Source organism: Sciurus carolinensis, chromosome 5 (genome assembly GCF_902686445.1).
Source record: "Sciurus carolinensis chromosome 5, mSciCar1.2, whole genome shotgun sequence".
Taxonomy (NCBI): domain Eukaryota; kingdom Metazoa; phylum Chordata; class Mammalia; order Rodentia; family Sciuridae; genus Sciurus; species Sciurus carolinensis.
The window spans coordinates 172383499-172389869 of record NC_062217.1 but is presented as its reverse complement, the minus strand read 5'-3'; positions in this window follow the sequence as shown (position 1 = coordinate 172389869).

Sequence of the window (6371 nt, the reverse complement as noted above, 5' to 3'; positions counted from 1 at the left end):
CACCACTTTCCAGACCAGGAATCCGAGTGTTTACAGCCTGAACTTTAACACGGGAGCCTGGTGCACGTGTCAACCACATGGGCTGCAGGAGGTCCTGGGTCCCCCGGGCTCCAGGACCGTGTCTTGCCACCATCAGATGGCTTCTGCTTCCAGTCCAGCCCCTGGCACGAGCTCTGACTTACGGCCTCTGCCTGGGCATCACTCTTTCCCTGAGCTTCTCCTCCTCCCTCTCTCTGGAACCTTCTGTCAGTGCCTCCCCACTAGGGCTTCCTGCCACCACCCCACAGCAGGGGTCCTCCTGCCCAGCTCACTGCTGACCGTGTGTGGTCTTGGGGGCATCTGGGAGTCTGGGCTGTCCTTGGTCTGTCAGCTCAAGCTTCCTGGCTTGAGTGTGTCCTGGAGTGCGCCAGCCTGGACGGCTGCACCTGACACACCAAGTGGCCACTGCTACCTTCTGTCACTGGCTGCTCTCAGGATAGGCAAGAGCGAGGGTCCAGACTGTGTGTGCTGAGAACAACTCTGATGCCACTCAGGAAAGCAAACCGCCCACCCTACCCTTTATCTTACGTATTCATTTACTTCTTGGGTGGGGGAGGGGTCTCCCAGGCTGGCCTGGAGCTCTCGATCCTCCTGCCTCAGCCTCCACAGCGGCCTCTGGGACCACAGGCCTCCGGCTCACTCTGGGATTCTCCAGAGGAACACTAAGGAGCTTAGTGATGCTGTGGGATATTCGAGTTAGAGGTGGCGCCCTTGCCCTGATCTTCACAGCACCTTCACCAGGTCAGCACAGACGTGGTTTGCCTGGGGAGGGGAATGTCGCACACGCTTGCCCTGCGTGCACCTTAACCCCTGCTGTTTGCCTCCTGGACCCACCCGCCTTTGTTTGGCCTTTCCAAAGGAGGCCCACATGGGAGCAGCTTTCCCAAGCAAGCTTGGCAGAACCCAGGAGAGAATGAAGACGTTCCCCACATCTCAGTATGCGCTGTGTCCCCAGCAGTCAGACAGAGGTACGACCCGGTACATTCCCAGCCTGTCCTGAAGGCCTTCTGTGACCTGCACTCACACTGGAAGTGGAATTCCCAAAGGAAATACAACTCCCCGGACAAAATATGTGGCTTACATCAGTCCTTCTTCTAACATTTGACTGTGAGCTGGCAGCGTGATGTTATGTATGTGCTTCTCATTTGCCTTTGCGACTCTGTGTATAAACGCACCATTCTCTGTGTGTGTATATACAGTTAGTTACCTTCTTTAGGTTTTCTGCAGTCTCTTGGCTCCTCGCGTGACTCTCTGGTCAGATTCACTCTCCAGTGTGGGCTGCGTGCCTGGCTTTCTGGACCTCAGACACCTGAGGTCTGAATGTGTGGCTGCTCCTTTCTCTTCCTGGTTCCTGGTGGGGATTGCCAAGCCTTTCTCCCTCACTTCCTGTTCTGCTGTGTGAGGCTGGGAAATCTGATTCCGTCTTCCAGATCTCAAGCACACTCTCCTTTCCCTGACTTTGCCCCTGCACGAAGGTTTCTCATCTCCATCATCTGGGTTCTGTGGCATCCATCTCCTGGGAGTTCTTCACGGATTCTTTTCCTGTCTCTTTATTTCACATTTTCCTGTTGGTCGAGTAAACTCAGTTCTTTGCTCTTCTCCATCAGTTTTATTTTGGGTCTCTATTTCAGGGATATTCCCTAAAGAAGTCATGCAATCTAAATTTTTTCCACCACCAAATTCCTACCATAAGTAGAAAAAAGCTCAAATCCAACATGAAGAAGAGCACACCTAGGTAAAGTCAAATGGGAGTGCGTTGGAAGATTTCATATTGAGTAATCAAGGTAATGCTTGCCAATGTGCTCTAGGGAGAAATGTTCTCTGCTGATAAACCCAAGTGAGGAATTAAGGTTAAACTTCAGTCAAGAGGCCTAGGTGGGACAGAAGTCTAAGCTGATAATAATAGTTTTTCATTAACCAAACTGCCTGATATATAAGCGACAAATGGATTCCTGATTCTTCCATAAACCTTGCCACAGCGCAGCAGGAGACGGGTGCCTCTGTACCTCCCTGGTCTTGGTGGCATCACAAGCAACAAAGAACAGAACTACCCAGGGTCTTGGGGTGGGCCTTTTCTTCAGGGGTTCTTGGTCAGCCTCTGTTCCGGTTCCACTTTCTGCTTTTGCGGCTTCCTTAGCCTCGAGCCTTTATCGACCCCTAGGCATGGCCCCTGACCTTGCTGTCAGTTTCCTGACCACTGTCACTCTTCTTCCCAGAGGTGCCTGAGCCGCTCTTCCTGTGTGGTGGGTGTGGACGGGTTCTGACTGTGAAGATTACAGGGCTTGGGTGGTTTCATCCTCCTAGTCCTGGTTCCTCTGCACAGCTGGGTGTAGACAAGTCCTGAGCATCTGCTGGATCTTTTGTGAGGTCTGCCTGGTGCAACCTCTCAGAACTTCAGGTGGATGTGGCTCACGTTTCTGCCAGCAGTGCATGATTCCTCTCAGCTATCACCTTTGGGGTTTTATTTGGATTCAGTGCTTCCTCGTGTTTCTTAAGTGCTTTCCCTACCTTCCTTCTCTCATGGCTCCCAGCTATGTTCTGTTTAGATGTCTTCCTCTGATGTTCTCAGCAGTGGCTGCCCTGGTTTCTGCACCCTGGCATCGGTTGGCATCTGTGCATTTCTGAGTTCAAGAAACCTAAACTTATTGGCCATGAGTGCTGCATGGGAGGCTGTGTCTCAGGATCTGGAGTTTGACCTCAACAGCTGCTGCTTTACAGGGGATCCTGGAGCTTTTCAAGATATTTTCATTATCTTTCATAAAGCTTCTTAGTGAAGGGCTTGCAGAAACTTTATTGGATGGCTCCTTTGGGGCATTCTGAGCTTGCAAACACATTGTTTTCTGTAAGAAAACAAAATATACAATATGTGTATTCTCTTCACTGTGGGATCAAGCTTAATGTCTTCATGCAGTACTGAGAGTGAATAATTCAGGTTCATGTCTATCTAACTAAGCTAGGTGATTTAGCTTTCTAGATGCAAGGGAGATTGTTCTTCTTGAGAGTAAATCTTTATGACTAAAGAAGCAAATTATTTCAGATAACTTAAAGCAGAAAAATATTGGTCAAAACCAAATGCTCCAGTTCTAGAACAATCAGTTAGTATGACTGCAAGAAGGGGAAATAAGAGCAAGTCAGCTTTCTGTACTAAAATGTAGCTCCAACTTTCTATACGTATACTTCCCTCCAAGGTAGAGATCTGCTGTGTTTAACCTGTACATATTGCTTCATGCTCTGCCCCATCTGGTTAGTCTCCTGTTCACATGCAGTGGAGTGGGTCCTCCTCAATGTGGATGCTTCTACCAGATTTGGGTCTTGACTGACATGATGCCAATAGGGATTCCTCCTTGTATAAACCACCAGCACTTTCTTTTTCTGTTGCATAGTTTGTGATTCTGAATTTCCACAATCCGTGATTTCACATCGAACTCTTCCTTCATTGCCTCATTACGTTTTCAAAGAAACCCCTCCCCCATTCCCCAGGCATTCTTTAAAGGGAATAGCCCCTTCTCTCCATCATAGGTCACTAACATTATACTGGACTTTCCTTTACATCCCCTGCAGTGGTCTCAGCTGCATTTCTGCTATATTCCCAGGACATTTTGAGAATGAACAAAAGATATTTTCCTGGTGACATGTTCTGAGCCAATGAAACAGTTCCATCTCCTTTGACTTTGCTGACAGGTGCCAGAGGCCCTCCTGAAGCATTTTTTCAGTGGACTTTGAAAGGATGTTTCAATCTTGGTCTTTTCCATCTCAATAATGAATTATGAAAATAAGTTAATTATATGTTTACAAACAGAATAGAAATAAATACCACCTACTGTGCAGATGGTTTTGTAATTTCTATGTGCCTCAGTTTCCAAGTAAGCAAAATCCCTCTTATGAGAAGTTTTCAGTACAAGAAAGTAGTTTTTATATTTTTTTCCCTCTAAGACCCTGTGTGATCTAAAGACCTTAATCTCTCCTGGGCTTTTACTCATTCTTTTCCTGCATCTTCTGCCTCCCTTATGCAGTATCTTATCTTGGTCCAGGGGCCTCAATAGTCATTGGTCGTCTTTAAGCTACTGGCTGAAGTAGGGCTGTGGGTGTGGCTCAGTGGTAGAGTGCTTGCCTAGCCTGCGTGAAGTCCTGGGTTGAATCTTCAGCAAGGAAACAAAGGTGTTGAAATGAGAAAGATTATTGTAATATAGAAACTTGTCTGTTTTAATGATTAGAATACCAATCAGTTGGAATTCTGTCCTCAAGCAATACAAAACTCTGAATTCAACTTCACTGATCTCCTTAGTTACTTGCAAGAATCAGAAGGGAAAAACCAATTTGTGAGTTCCCTAGCCCTACAGAGGGAGGTCATGTGAGGTGCTCCCAACAGAAGCCCTCTGCCTGGTGAGCCCAAGATTATGAAGGCCTGAGCACACAGAGTGGATTGAGAGGTCAGGAGGGGCCAGGAGGCAGGAGGCAGATGTCCCTCAGAGGGCCTGGCAGGAGTTTGGACTTTGTTCTAACAGCAATTAGAAGCTCTGAAGGATGTGAGTCCAGGAGTCACATGCCCTGGTGGGACTTTAGAGGTTCACACTGTCTATGGAGATCTTCTTGCAGGGGGGCCTTAACTGGGGTCCTAGAGCTCAGCAGTGCGTCAGATCACATGGCTTCAGAGGGGTCATGAGGAACAGGGAAGTGCTAACAGAATTTGAGAGAAGAGGTGTGAAACCTGTGCTTGGGCAGATTGGCCTGATGGAGGCCACTTCCCAGACAGCCAGGTGTACAGGGCCAGGCCAGAGTGGGGCAGAGCTGGGGTTAGGGAGGGCAATCCTGCAGACCCTCGTAAGTAAAGAACCCAATGAAGGAAGTAAAGAAAGGGAGAGGGGCTCGACAGTAACACAGGTTTATTGGGGACAAACCTGAGGAGGGGGTCCTAGCAGTGGTTGGAACCTGTCTTCTGCTTATAGCCTGGGAAGTTACAGTAGAGTGAGGGAGGGGGAATTTCTGAGGTTAGGCCACTGCTGGTGGGTTGTCAGGGAAGGGTCCTTGTGCTTATCACCTCCTTTGGAACCCGGTGCTTTCCAGGATTGCAGTTCCAGATAACCATTCCCTTGGTTTGTAAGGATGGAGCATCGTCTGGGGTTAGGTCAGGTTGAGTCAGAGTGACCGGAGTGACTGTTGTTCCAAGGTGGAGGACATGTTTTCTAATCCTACATTGAGAACTTCCTAACAACCCTGTCACCCCACCTGTGGAACACAAGTGATGGGGGCAGGCGGGTGGGAGGAGCCACCTCTGGCCTGGAGCCTCAGCCCTGCCTCGGGAGCCTGGTCTTGGCCTACTGGAGCTGGGGCTAGGATTGAGCCCTGGGGGGTACTGCTGTGAATTGTTGGGTCCCTGTCTTTGGGACTGGCAGGGCAGCTCAGTGATGCAGCTGCCCTCCCCGCTCAAAGCCCTGACCTTATCTCAGAAGAACCCAGCCCGGCTCTTCCCCTGGCTCAGCACCCCTGCATTAAGGTCTCTGTCCTCAAGGACTGAAAAGCTCAGAGGGACCCAGTAACAGTGACTAGGAGACAGGGAAGTCAAGTTTAGAATGCCGTGTGTTCTATTGATGGCTGCAGTAGTCCCTATCTGCAGTCACTTGAGAGTCTCAGGGCCCAGGTAGGGACTGGGGATGACCAAGATCCCTGGTTTGTGGTGGACTAGGGCACCTCTCACTCACTGTTCTTGGAGTGTTGAGATGAGACACTGCCTGACCTGACCATATTTGTTGGGGGACACTTCTCTGGGCCCAGGTTTCCCAAGAGTGGAACCAGGAGTGTCCCACCCTGTGCTTCCCTCTTCTGCCATCGGATCAAGGATTTTAGAAGGGATACCCTTCCCCAAGCCCAGGGAGCCCCTGACCAGACTCTCTCACTGTTAATGGTGATGCAGGAAGGAGCCTCAAGTGAAGTTCATGAAGGAAATTCACAAAGCAACAGGGATAGAGCCAAAGTTAGAGACTGCCCTAATGGTAGGGAGGGGCCAGAGTGACCCTCTGGACCCGCCCAGAGTGATAGGAGGCTTCAGATGAGTTCCTTTGCTCTTGGAAACTGTGTTTCTACTAATTTTATTATAAAGCAATTCATGTACTTGTATGCTTAAATCTTTATTCACTCCCATTTGACTTATATCTTTCCCCCCTCCATACATATTATGTATACATATTGACATGTAATATTTACTAAATAGTTCATCAAGCAACATGAATATCTTCAGACTTTAATAAATATGTATTGAATATAAGCTCAAAACCTTTTGGAAATAGTCCTGGAGTCAGGTGGACTAGCAGAGTTAAGGGAAATGCAGGGTGGTC